Source organism: Acinonyx jubatus, chromosome B1 (assembly GCF_027475565.1).
Source record: "Acinonyx jubatus isolate Ajub_Pintada_27869175 chromosome B1, VMU_Ajub_asm_v1.0, whole genome shotgun sequence".
NCBI lineage: Eukaryota > Metazoa > Chordata > Mammalia > Carnivora > Felidae > Acinonyx > Acinonyx jubatus.
This window is the reverse complement of record NC_069382.1, coordinates 133,886,099-133,900,474: the sequence shown is the minus strand read 5'-3', so window position 1 is coordinate 133,900,474 and position 14,376 is coordinate 133,886,099.

Below are 14,376 nucleotides of genomic sequence, written 5' to 3'. Positions count from 1 at the left end.
ATGTGAATAAATGGAATAATATGAACTTTGATGCAGGCCTGACTTTAAAACCCAACATCTTATTCGTATGCAGTATTTCTTCTCAATGCTTTGCAACAGTTTGGGGAAGCCCTGTGGTCAGCTTGGTAATTGTGGACAGCATAGTAATACCCATGTAAAGGCCTCATGGAAAATAATGATGTTGTAAGTGCTTTGTTGTGACTGTGGCAAGTTATTTAACCTCTCCTAACTTCAGGCTTCTCACTTATACAATGGATATAAGAATACTGTATAAGATTAGTATGAGGATTAAATCAGGAAAAGCATACCAACACACAGTAAAACTTCAGTAGAGATTCTTTCTCTTTCTCTTCTTATTGGGTTATCTCTTTCAATTGGTAAGTCACTGTTAAATCGTTTTAGTAATGAGACAAGAGATAAATAGCTGCCATTATAGTGGTGGGGGGAGGACCTAACGGAGAGACTCATTACGCTGATCACAGTCCTAAAAGGACCACACCCTATCCTCTCACCATTCAAATAGATGAGGATTCACTTGCAGACAGTAACAATTCTCTGCAAGTTCTACAGTTCCAGTCCTGGAGCGTTGGCCACAGGAGGCATCCAGGACATGTTTGTTGCTTCACTGATTCAAAGAAGAGGAAAGAAACAAGATATTGGCCATCTTGACTTAATTTTAATATTAAAAAAAATTTGTTTTTGAGAGAGAGCGCAAGTGGGGAAGAGGGGCAGAAGAAGAGAGAGAGAATCTTTAAAAAAATTTTTTTTAATGTTTATTTATTTTTTGAGAGAGAAAGACATAGTGTGAGTGGCGGAGAAGCAGAGACACAGAATCTGAAGCAAGCTCCAGTCCAGGCTCCAAACTGTCAGCACAAGAGCCCAATGTGGGGCTCAAACCCACAAACCGTGAGATCATGACCCAAGCCGAAGTCGGACACCCAACCGACTGAGCCACCCAGGGGCTCTGAGGGAGAGAAAACCTTAAACAAGCTCCATGCTTAGCACAGAGCTTGACACAGGGCTCTATCCCACGGCCTTGGGATCATGACCTGAGCTGAAATCAAGAGTCAGACATTCAACAGACTGAACCAGGTACCCCTTAATAATTTTAATAGTCAAATTGTGGAGGTCGTTCTTTTATTATTATTTTTCTCCTATAGTTTTCTAGGACATTGGTCTTTGTTTAGACTAACTAGAACACTTAGGCACTGGGTAATTCAACCAATCATCTGAGAACCTGGATGTACTCTATCTAATGTTAACTATTAAAAAAATTTTTTTAAAGTTTATTTATTTTTGAGAGAGAGAGAGAGAGAGAGAGAGAGAGAGAGGGAGAGAGAGGCACAGAGAGAGGGAGACACAGAATCCAAAGCAGGCTCCAGGCTCTGAGCTGTCAGCACAGAGCCCGATGTGGGGCTTGAACCCACAAACCATGATATCATGACCTGAGCTGATGGTGAATGCTTAACCGACTGAGCCACCCAGGTGTCCCATAAAATATTTTAAGAATAATTTTTACAATTAATTTCTTCAGAGATCTAAATGAGCTTTGTGCTTACATTTCTAAGTGCTAGGAAACTTGGATCTAAAAGTAAAAACAACCAAAGTTTGTTTCAAACTTTTCCTCTATGTAGGTAATCAATCTGTAAGAGTCCTGGTGCACCAACTGGTCTCATGTGGCATCTTCAACACGGTTGGCTTGTTCTGTTTCCCCAAATTGCCGTAGAATTATCTGAATTATACCTCCTATATGTTGGTTATGTTTAATAGTTTTCTTCATAAGTCAAGTCCTTTAAATTCACAACAACGAAGATTGTACTGATGAGGAAACTGAGGCCCAGAGGTTGCAAATAACTTGGCAAAGTTTATACAAGTAGGGAGTGGCAAAGCTGGAATTCTGTCCCAGGTAGGCTTAGATGCAGAGGTTGTAACTTGCTTCTTTATTGTATAGCCTCTGAACAAGTCAGGTGCTGACCTTACCCTCACACTCAACAGTTCAGGGAACTCACTCCAAACTGCATGGACCCACTCCAGTGACATCTGTAGGAGGAAAAGAAGCAGACCTCCCTTTGCCTTGGGTCATGTCTGGGTCTGCTGTGTATCTGCTGCCATCACCATGGCTTGTCAGCAAGTTCATTCTTAAAGTGAAACGTAGTTGCTTTCTTTTTTCACAAGGTTTATACCTCCACCTCATTAAACCTCCCTTTTCTGCCTTTTGCTTCTCTTTTCTCTTCTTGGGATTTTGTAGGTGATTAACTACTTGACTCATGTGAAGACAACTGGTTCCTACTAACAAAGTGGTTGGCCGCCTAGAAAAAAACCTCTTCGATACTGTGTTAAATTGACCATTCTCTTCCTTCTTTTTAATTTTTCTAAATTGAGAGCCACATTCATGATGGAGCAGCAGGATGACAGAACGTGGGGACATTACCAGCCACCTCGATAATGGCCCTGCTACTTTACTGGGCCATCACCTCCTTCCTGATGCTCTCCCAGGGAAGCAGCAGGCCCTGGGGTTTCAGCTTGGGAGAGAGCTGCAGAATGAGGTTTCATGCTGGGGGGTGAAGATTAATCTCTGAGTGGCATTCCTGCGGAGGGTTTAAATGGCACCAATTTGGGAAGGATTTGTCCTGGAGGTCTGCTGAATTCCACCTTTTCTCTCAGTGAACACTGGTGATTACCTCTGAGTGCCCCCAGAGGCAGCCTCCCACATGTCAAATACATATGGCTCCATCTAGGAGCTCATTGCTCTCCGTTCAGTTATCGTGGGCTGTTCACTCTGCCTCCCCGAGCCCTACATCTTCCTGAGCCATTTAGGCCACTTGTGCTCATGGTCTCAGATTCACACTGAAATGCTTTGAAAATGCAAAGGTAAACAAAGGTTTAACCTGGTGGGTAGGGAAAATCACTTCGACCTCTTTTGACTTAAAAGCTGCTATAAACACTTGAGTCATTATTATTCCCAAGGCTTAAAACCACCTCATTGCCACCATGCTGGGTAAAAGCTGTCCAGGTTCCCAGCATGGCTTGGCAGACATCAGTTAGGGCCAAGTCCATGTGAAAAAGCACTGTGGATGGACCAGCCCCTGGTGCGCGCTCTCAGCCCTGCTTGCTGGATAATGGTCAGGTGCTGCTTTCCTCACCTCATAAATAGAAAGCTGTTTATTTAAATTTTCTGTGAAAGAGAGAATTTGGGGATTATTCATTGTTCCAAATTCCCCCCTGGTAAGTAAAAAATAAGTGGAATCCAAATTAAGTTTTATATGATCATCTCTGGTATTTATGCAGTTTGTGCGAAAATGCTGGAACCAGATCCCCATGGATGTTTTTGGCTCTGGGTGTGTGCTGTAGGCAATCGTTGAGTATTTTCTCATTAAATACAGTGTTGGTTTTTTGTTCCATTTACTCCTAGAAGTCAGAGAAACAGCAGAAATGGAGTAGAGACTCTTGGGAGATGAATCTAAGGACGCAGAACTCGTGCCCTCTTCATTTATTCTGCTTACAGCAATAGGTTCCTCACAGACCCTTCCAATGGGAATGAGCCTGGAGCCGGGAATGAGATAGGAGATAAATGGTGTTTTTATGAGGAAAGGTCAAGGAATAGAGAGAAGAAAAAAAATCAGGAATTGATTGTTTTTAACTGCATGAATCATTATTTTAGAGAAGCTAAGCCTGAAAACTTTGCAGCAGGAGAATAGAAATGGCATTCATTCATTTACAAAATGGGCATTTATTGAATGTCCCACTGTGTGCCAGGCTGTAGTATAGATGAAAAGATTCAATCTTTGATCTGAAAGAATATGCATTTCATAGATATTTTATATATATAATTTTTTTGATGAATAAGGATATTTATTTTATTTTTTATTTATTTATTTTATTTTTAATTTTTTTATTAAGGAATAATTAACATGCAGTGTTATGTTAGTTTCAGTTGTACAATATAATGATTCTGTTCTGTACATTGCTCAGTGCTCATCATGGTAAGCGTACTCTTTAATCCCCTTTACTGATTTCACCCATCCCCCACCCAGCTCCCCTCTGGTAGCCATCAGGTTGCTCTCTATATTTCAGAGTCTGATTTTTGTTGGTCTTTTTTTCTTTGTTCATTTGTTTCTTAAATTACACACATGACTGAAGTCATGTGGTATTTATCTTTCTCTGACTGATTTTTTTCACTTAGCATTATGCCTTCTAGGTCCATCCATGCTGTTGCAAATGGCAAGATTTCATTCTTTTCTTATGATTGAGTGGTATTCCATTGCATATATACCATATCTTCTTTATCCATCCATCTATTGATGGGCTCTTGGGTTGCTTCATATCTTGCCTATTGTAAAGAATGCTGCAAGAAACCTAGGGGTGCATGTATCTCTTTGAGCTAGTATTTTTGTTTTCTTTGGGTCAATATCTGGTAGTGGAACTACTGGATAATATGACAAATTTTTAAATAAAAATATATATATAAAATATTCTTTCCCAGCCAGGATATTGGAAAATCATTAAATAAAATTAGGTCTTAGAAGCCTTGACTTCTCCACCTGCAAGCCTCCTCCCTCCCTACCCTCATCCAGCCCATGTCCCTTTGTGACCTAAACCACACAGGTTTTGACTTAAAGGGTACTATAAATTCTCCATTTCAAAATGCAAAATGATGTAATAGGAGTGTAGTGTTCTGAGTCACTGTCTTAGGAATCTCTTTGGTCCTTCACTTTGAGAACTCAGTTAATGCTGGTGTTAGCTGGAGAGGTGGACCTTTCCATCTGCTGCTAGATTTTTGTGTCTTGAAAACCTTACTTGGCTCTGCTGTTTTGGCTTACTTAGTTCATATTTCTAAAAAAAAAAACCAAACCCATGACTTTATTGTCATTTTTCTCCTCTATTCTTACTTTCACCAGACAGTTTAATCATTAAGAGTTCATTTGGCTGAGAATAACAGACAATCTACCAGTGGCTTTAAAAAGTGGGGTTTGTGGATTTTACACAGTAAGAAGTTCAGAGGTAGGTTGATCAGGGCTGGTGTAATACTTCAGTGATGCCATCAGGCACCAATCTTTCCCTAAGTTTGCTTTGCCATCCCTTCTATGTATGCCATTATCCTCTTGATTCTTTCCTTGTGATTACAAGATGGCTGTCATACCTCCAGCCCAAACATCTGCATTTCTTTTTTTTTTTTTTCAACGTTTATTTATTTTTGGGACAGAGAGAGACAAAGCATGATCGGGGGAAAGGCAGAGAGAGAGGGAGACACAGAATCGAAACAGGCTCCAGGCTCTGAGCCATCAGCCCAGAGCCTGACGGCGGGGCTCGAACTCACGGACCGCGAGATCGTGACCTGGCTGAAGTCGAACGTTTAACCGACTGCGCCACCCAGGCGACCCCAAACATCTGCATTTCAATCAGGAAGCTGAGGAATGAGAAAGAAGCCAAGGGTTATGCCAGCCAAATGTAACCCCCCCCCCTTAAAAAAAAAAGAAAAACAAAAACAAGAGATATCAAAGCTCTCCCAGAAATCCCGCCTAATAAATGCTTACATCTCAGAACTATATTACAGGGTCAGAAAGGCAGGCTGGGAAATTCAGAGATGATGGTAGGTGCTGAGATCCTAACTAACAAAGAGACGGCCATACTGTGCTCTTAAACTCATGAGCAGTATTCAAAATTTCAGGGGCAGCCTATAGAGCAAACTTGGAAAGGGATTGGGGAAGACCACTTTGAGGTGAATTAATATTAGACCTAAAATAATGATGGCATTCTCTCATCTAACCAAAAAAGTAATTGTCATAAAACATGAATACTTTTGGGGAGAAAATTTATTGGGACTTTTTAAAAAATAGTAGCTTTCCTGAAGTCAGAAGAATATAAGCAAACATTCTTCAAGTTTCATCATAGATCTGATAGAAACCAAGTAAAAATAAAAGATGAATGTGAGGCAGGTGAACTTAAAAAAAAATTGAGCACTGATTCCTGTTAGACTGGCCTTAATTTCTTTAAGGCTTAAGGAATGTGGGCTGTTTTAATTTTTTTTTTAACGTTTATTTATTTTTGAGACAGAGACAGACAGAGCATGAATGGGGGAGGGTCAGAGAGGGAGAGAGGGAGACACAAAATCTGAAACAGGCTCCAGGCTCTGAGCTCTCAGCACAGAGCCCGACGCGAGGCTTGAACTCACGGACCGCGAGATCATGACCTGAGCGGAAGTCGGATGCCTAACCAACTGAGCCACCCAGGCCCCCCTGTTTTAATTTTTTAACACAGAATTTTCATAATGTTATCAATAGTGTCCTCATATACTTCTCATACCCAAAATATATACGTTGGCTGATGAAATGAACTGGTAATTTTTTTTTTCAAAATAAGACAGGAATCACAATGATTCACCTTTAGTTGCTACATAACAAAGAAATTAACAAGAGCATCTAAATTTCTATTTTTTGGCACATACCAGATGACTTAGTTAAGCAAGCATTTTCACAAAACTTCTTTTGTCCTATAAAATTTACAAATGAAAAATTTTTGTAACATGTAGACTATCTTTCTCTTCTGCATCCAGCTTTGTCTTCTGTGGATCAAGAAAGATGGTTCTTTAAGACTCTGAGAGATTAAATTTGAGAGTGACATCTTCTTGGGCACTCCAATCCATCACATCAGAGAACCCAATTACCTTAGTGATCATTGACTAACTACTGATAAGAGAATCTCCAAAATGTTGTCCTTCCAAGCCAAGGCCAAAGTATAAATAAAGCTTTCAACTAACCAAAGCACGCTACAGTTTCAGCCTCTATTTGCAGAGAGATCCTTTAAAAGTCTGTTGCTCTGGTTTACTGCTTACTTTTTCAACAAAAGAACCAATACCAGGGAGTGATCACTTGTCCACTGTGAACAGGTCCTAGTGCTTGTAATGACTCCACATATCACCATCCTTACTTGTACTGTTTTGCCCATAGCTTCACAGAGAAGGGATTCAGAGGGTTTTATCTATATCTAGAATAAAATATTTCTGGACCTTTAGGTTGAGAAGGTAGGGAGACCACTTCCTCAGTAGGTATGTATACCTACAGCCATGTAAATTCAGACAGAGAGGGCTAAGGGGCTTATGGTCACCAGGAATGAGACTTTCCAAATCTCAGCTCTGGTAATATTTTTCTCCAGAGATTATATTAAAAAATCATTTTGGGAATAAGAATAAGAGAAGAAATGTTCATCAGTGTTGTCTTCCTTCCTTCCTTCCTTTTAGAGAGAGAGAGAGAGAGAGGCATGGGGGGTGGAGGAGAAGGAATCTTAAGTAGGTTCCATGCTCAGGGTGGAGCCTGATGAAGGGCTTGATACCACTGTCCTGAGCCAAAATCAAGAATCAGACACTCAGCCAACTGAGTCATTCAGGTGTCCCAACAGTGTTTTATTTCTTATACTTTAAAATAAGCAACAGTGCATGTAAACTCCTGAGATGTTAATATGTCTGTGAAGTAGGGGCTTTATTACAAAGGAGACATAGGAAAGTGCAGTGATGCACCAGCCCCTAGAGCAAATGAAAGGTGGAATTAAGTGTAGAAGTTAGGACCATGGTTCTATCTGTGAAGACTACTATAGCATCCATTTTCTTATTTGTGATCACCTCTTTGTTGTGACACACACATCACTGAATCATCAAAGCTCCCATCATCTCCTTGCTTCAGATCTCTTGAAGAACATTGATGTTCATAAAGTCATCTAACAAGGACTTACTGAGTCTGCTTGTTCTGGGACACGCAAGGTGCCAGGGACACAAAGATGAACCAGACATGTCCATTTAGGAGCTCATATCTAGAAGAAGACTGTGAGGACAGACATTTAGAGCAAAAGTTTAAATATAGGGCTATCTGGGCCTGAATGAGGGAGATGTAGACAAAGCATAGTGATGTAATGTAGTGTAACAGTGAAAAGTATGAACCCTGGCTTCAGGCTTTCAGGTTCAAGTCCCGGACTCAACTTAGTAGCACTGTGACCTGTCAAGTAACCTAGGTTTCTCCCTGTCTTAATTTCCTTACTTGAAAAATGTGTATAGGGGCGCCTGGGTGGCTTGGTCAGTTAAGCATCCGACTTTGGGACTTCGGCTCAGGTCATGATCTCACGGCCCGTGAGTTCGAGCCCCACGTCAGGCTCTGTGCTGACCACTCAGAGCCTGCAGCCTGTTTCAGATTCTGTGTCTCCCTCTGTCTCTGCCCCTCCCCTGTTCATGCTCTGTCTCTCTCTGTCTCAAAAATAAATAAATGTTGAAAAAAAATTTTTTTTAATTAAAAAAAAAAGAAAAATGTGTATAATAATAGTACCTCTTTTTTGTGGGGATTAAACAATGTAACATGTCTAAAGTACTTATAACATTGGCTAAATACATAGTAAGTCCTATGTGAATTTTGACTATTGTTATTATTTCACGAGACCACAAAATAAGAGACATCAACTTTCCTCTGGTAGGGACAGTTTTATAGATTAGATAAGACTTGACCTGAGTCATGATAATCCGAGGTTATCAGAGAGGACTATGAGGAGAGGGACACTCCAGGAAGACAGAGAAAAATGGGTAAAGGCACAGTAATTTGGTGTGGCTGATACTAAGTCTTTGACTGGGTTGTGGAAAGGAGACAGGGTAAACATGAAGTTAGGGAATAGGTCTCATATGCCATGCACAATAGTTTAGACCTTAAAATCCTACACATGAAGAAGCGCATATGGATCCTTCTGAGTAAAAATCACATGATCCAATTTGTGTTTCTGAAAGCTCACTAAAGAACCATCATAAAAAGTGGATTGGAAAGTGAGGGTCTGGAAGAAATCAACCTTTATTCATTGTTTACTAAGTTCTGGACATTAGAAATAAAAACAGGTGTATGACATTGTCTTTCCTTTGAAAGACCTGGAACCTATCTGAGGGGACAGAGATACACACACTTAAATGTAGCACGGTTTGATAAGTATTATGCTACAGTACAGCTGAGGCAGCATTGGAACACCAGGGAAGGGACAATTATTTCTGTGAGGGGAGGTGTGGGGGTCAGAAAACAATAATGGGGAAGTGGCATACCAGCTATATAATCATATGGTATGTTCATGGACCAGCCCACATCAAGAGCGGTTTAAGATAGTGTGTGATGGGAGAACATGTAGAACGGAAAAGTGAGTTTGAAAGCTATATGAATTGAGAGTGGTCTTTATTTATAGGGAGTAAGGAACTATTGAAGATTTCTAAAACATGGGAAAGCGTTATAGTTGTGGGAAAAATCTTAGGCTTTAGAGACTCATAGACTTGAGTTTGAATCCCTTTGTGGTTTGCAAACTGTGTGACCTTGGCAAGTTCGCAAAATCTTTCCAAACCTCAATTTTCTCATGGGGATGATAATAGCACCTTTTTTGTCTTGTAGGTTTTAATGAGGATTAAATGAGTAAATAAATACATGGGAAGTACTGGGAACTGTGTCTGGGAGGTATCTGACACAAAATAAATAAATATTGTTATAATTTTAATTGTATTTTGAGGTGTATAATTCATGGGTTGGCAAACTTTTCCTGCAAAAGGCCAGATAATAAATAGTTGAGGCTTTGGAGGCCATACCACATCCACTGCAACCACTGGATTGCCATCTTAGCAACAGAGCACCAAGAACAAAGTCTAAATGAATGGGTGTGATTTCATTCCAACAAAACTTTACAAAAACAGGCTGCCGTGTAGATCGGTGCCTGGGCTACAGATTGCCAACCCCAGTTATAGGTGGTGAGGATACAAGATGATGAACTTGTCTAAGGACGGAAAGTGATCAAATTGGATACAGCAGATGCTGGAGCATGGGGGAACACCAGCATTCTGGGTGGATGGATGGACAGAGGCCAATGAAGTCATGGTTGGGAAGGGCTGTCCTAGCTATAGGCCTTCTGAGTGTCTTCCTGGTAGCATGAGGATTTATTGAAGACACTGAAACTAAACATTCATGCCCTATTTAATTAATTTTAAGGGAAGGCCTGTCAGGAGGTGGTAAACAAAAGAGCGATGTTAGCATTTTAACAAGGGTGCCAGCCTGTCCACTTTACGAGATTTAACCTCATGTCCCGAACAAACTTTCTTTCATTTATTCCTCACCGTTTTGTTTTACATCTCATATTTCTTCCTCCTCCCTCCCCTTCTAATGCTGCTTCTCCTCCTCTGTCACCCCCCCCTCATGTGCCCACCACAATACCAGGTGGGTAAGATGATAATCATCGAGCCAGCTATTATGAGCAGTATAAACAAATGACAAATCTCTGGGCACAGGAAAGGTAACAAGAGGCTGATCAGTAGTTCTAGTTATCTTTCCTTCATGTTTATTGCAGTCTGGTGCAGTTATTTCTAAGGGCCTGACATTGATCGACAGCTTCTATTAAGGCCTATCCAGGGCAGCTGGATTGAACAGATACATTAAATAAAGCAGTTATTGCTTTTCATTGCCTTTCCGTAAAATATCACTGCTAAATAGCTTCTGCCATCAGATGCAGTTAGGTACATGGTTTTAATTTGAGGGACTGCTTTATAACACTGCACAATTGACACTGGCCTTTGTTTCCCCTACAATAATGATTGTGTACATCCTGGAGAATTGATGGGCTGTCCTTTGAGGTAGTGTGGGGAGGAGGCGGGAGGAGTGGGCTCTGGCTTTGTTGTTCTCCCTCTCTCTCTTTTTATACATGCCAGGTTTGTCACTTGTTTGCAGCACAGGCAGGAACAATGTCAAGCGAGGGACCTTATCTCAGGATGTTGTAATGTAGGGACTGTAAGCCTTCGCCTGGAGACCAGATAAGCGCAACCTTACAAGCCTGGAGGAAGACGGGGTGGGGGGGGGGGTGGGTGTGTGATTGAGACAACAATGGGAAGCTGTCGGGTGCCCTGTTTGCTACAGCTCTTTCTGGTGCCACAGAAATATATGCATGTGGAACGGTGCATAACAAGCATGAAAATAAAAGTCTGGAATGTTCATCTAATAATGATGTATTTGGAGCAGGATTATGCTGCCCAATGATATTCTTGTTTTATCTCTGGGCTAAACGCTGGGGCAGCTGTGTGCTTTGGCACAGTCTTCTGTCCCTCCTTTTGTGTGCTGCATATTAATCCTTTATTGAAGTAATTAAATGTGTGCTTAATGGCAATGAGCTGGCAGAATGAACGTACAATTGAATTAGCAGTTATGATTGGGAGCATGCTACAAAATGAACTAAATGCAATTACTGTAGGCATTTCTTTCTCCAAGTCGAATCTGGCTACATGACATGACTTAATTAGAGGTGGTTAGATACACTAACTCCCTGATCCTCAAGTGGGCTGTCTGAATTTTAGTTGGAACCCCTTGCCCCACCCTTATTCAGATGCTGTCAGCAAAGACCCCTAATCTTAGCTCTCCGGCCATGAGGATACGGTCTGAATTCTCATAGACCAAACAGGAACAGGAATAGAAACATCTTCAGCAGGATTCTTGCTGGGTAAAAATCTCTACCGATCATTGGTCCAGCTGTTTGTCTAGGTGAGTGAGAGAGCCACAGCAGGACCTGCATGCTTTGTGAACTGAGGCATGCTTTGTGAACTAAGGGACAGCAAATGCCCCGATGTCAACAACAGAACTGTCCTCGGAGGGTGAACTGTGCTTTAAGCCTCTAGCTTTTCAGCCGCTAATGTGACTCCTGGGTAGATGGTCACCCTTGAGTTCAGAAGCCTCCAGCAGAGGAACCTGAACAGATTTTGAGCTCTTAAGGGCACACCTGGGCAGGCACTCAATGCTTGCAATGCACTGCTCCATGGAGAACTCGAAATAAGAAATGACTAATGTGTTATACCATCTTAGAGCTTTGTAACTGCGCCTCTATAGAAGTTCAATTTAATGGCTCTCAATCCTAGCTGCCCAAGAGAATTCTCTGGAGTACTTTAAAAATATTGATGACCAAGCTCCACCTCTAGAGTTTTAATTGTCTGAGGTGGGCTCAAGGTATTGCTAGTTTATAAAAACTCCTAGGTGATTTTAAGTATACCAAGGACTGAGAAACACTAACTTTACTTTTATTTTTATTAATCTGCTTTCTTACCTTTTTTTTTTCAGTGTACCTTGGCATTCTGCAATATTTTTTGGGGGTGGGGGGGGAATTGACTCATAGGAACATGAGTAATGGTGGATGTCAGCAGATCATAATGGGGTACTAGAGTGGTCGTCTTAATCTAAAACACAAAGTTATAGCTTCTTGTCATCTCTATGATGATCCTGGGGCTACTTTGGAAACTCAGTGCTGATTTATAATCCCATCAATTCCTGACCTCCCAGATCTGTCCAACAAGCAAGGGCTCTCATTAGTCGTGCCCCCCCTGTTTTGCTTAGAGTTATTTACCAAGAGGCCAATCAATATTCTATGAACGGACAGTGGGATGTGAAACTCTCATCAATCCATTCCATTTTCTTTTCTCAAAATGGTTGGTGGAAGCAGGAGGGGCAACTTGCTACAAAAGAGGAGGCAAAACCCCATTTTCCTTTTGAGCACCTAAGATGTACATTTTGTTTTATTTTTATTTGAGTGTAATAAGGCAGGGTTCCTGGTCAGTGGGAGCTCCTGGGTCTATTTTACAGCCTTCATTCTCTTTCCTGGGGCCATAAATGAAACCCTTTCAGCCCTAATGACCACAATGACTTTCCTCGATCATGTTATTGCTACTTTGGCACATTTATTGCTTTCACATGCACTAATGGATGAGTTTGGATATGTTAACAATTTATATATCATTTGATCCTAAAAAAGAAACCCTACTGAACTAACTTAGCCCCCACGATTGAGTAGCTTTTAAGGAGTATAAATGAATTTAATGCTTTAGAAAGAGCTTCTGTAAATTATGAACATGACACCTATTACATTAAGCTGCATTAAGCATTAATACATCTTCATTACTGGCAGGTTGCCCAAACCTCCAAGGTTGAAAAAGCTGCCTGAAAATGTTCAATGTGACAGTCACCTAGGTCAAGATTGATGGTTCTTTTTTGGGGTGTATGAGGGATGCCTATTGACTAGGTCCCTCTTCTACTTCCAGACAAAGAAATGTATGTGGTATTAACCAAAGTTCCCCAAAAGGTGATGGTAATGCCAGGCAAGAACTTTTGTATTCTTGGTGTGATGTTCCATTATCATCACTGGGAGAGGTCCTTGAGTACAGAGACAGCAGGTGTCTCTACCTTTTAAGCTCACAGATTGAGTGGGGGACATAGTGTTTCCTTCTGAGAGAGTTACATGTGATTCCTATTATTTTTTTTACAGTGTAAAATTAGTAACAACACTTATTGGTAATAATGGCTACCATTTCTTGAATATTTACCATATGCTAACAGTGCCAAACTCTTTGTATACTTTCATTAATTCCCTTAATGACCTGTGAATTAAGACATTATACTTACTGCCCAAGGGTACTAGTTTTCTACGGCTGTCGTAACAAAATACTACAAACTGGAGGGCTTAAAGCAGCAGAAAATTTATATTCTCATAGTCTAGAAACTATAGGTATGAAATTAAGGTGTTGGCAGGGCCATGCTCTCTCTGAAGCCTCCAGGGGAACAATCTGTTTCATTCTTTCCTCTTAGCTTCTAGTATTGCCAGCAATCCTGGGCATTTCTCAGCTTGTAGACATCTCCCTCCAATCCCTGCCTCTGTCTTCACATAGTATTCTCCCTTGAGTCTCTGTCTTCTCTTCTTATGAGGATACCAGTCATCTTGGATTAAGGGCCCATCTTTCTCCAGAAATACCTCATCCTAACTTAACTAATTACATCTGCAAAGACCCGGTTTCCTAGGAAGTTCAATTCTGTGATTCTGATTGAGAGAGAGAGAGAGAGACAGAGAGAGAGAGAGAATGGTGCCTTGAAAAAGAACATTCATCAGACTAAAAAATGTGGCCAATTGTGAAGGAAAGGGCTTTATTTCAATAAGACAAAATTAATGACTGGGGAAACAACTAAGCAGTTATGACACTTAAAGTATGTTCTGTGTGACTAGAATGATGGGTTACATTTGAAACTGTGGGGGTGTTACTAAATATGGATACACGTCTTAGGTTCTCAAAGATTCTATAGGTTCAGCTCTATTGTAAGTGATTATGAGTGAGGTCATAGGTCAACACCATCAGTAACTGTAGACCTTAGCATGTGCCTTGGAAAGTCCACAAAAAAACAGTTCGTTTGACCCTGAGTGTGTGGTCCATTAACGAAGAAATAATTTCTTTAGATGAGGGTAAAAATTCCCAACTGTAGTTGATTGGGCAGAGGCTCAGTGTACTTGACAAATCTTTATTCAAGAATTTTTATCTATTTTTTTTTTAATTTTAATTCCAGTATAATTGACATACATTGT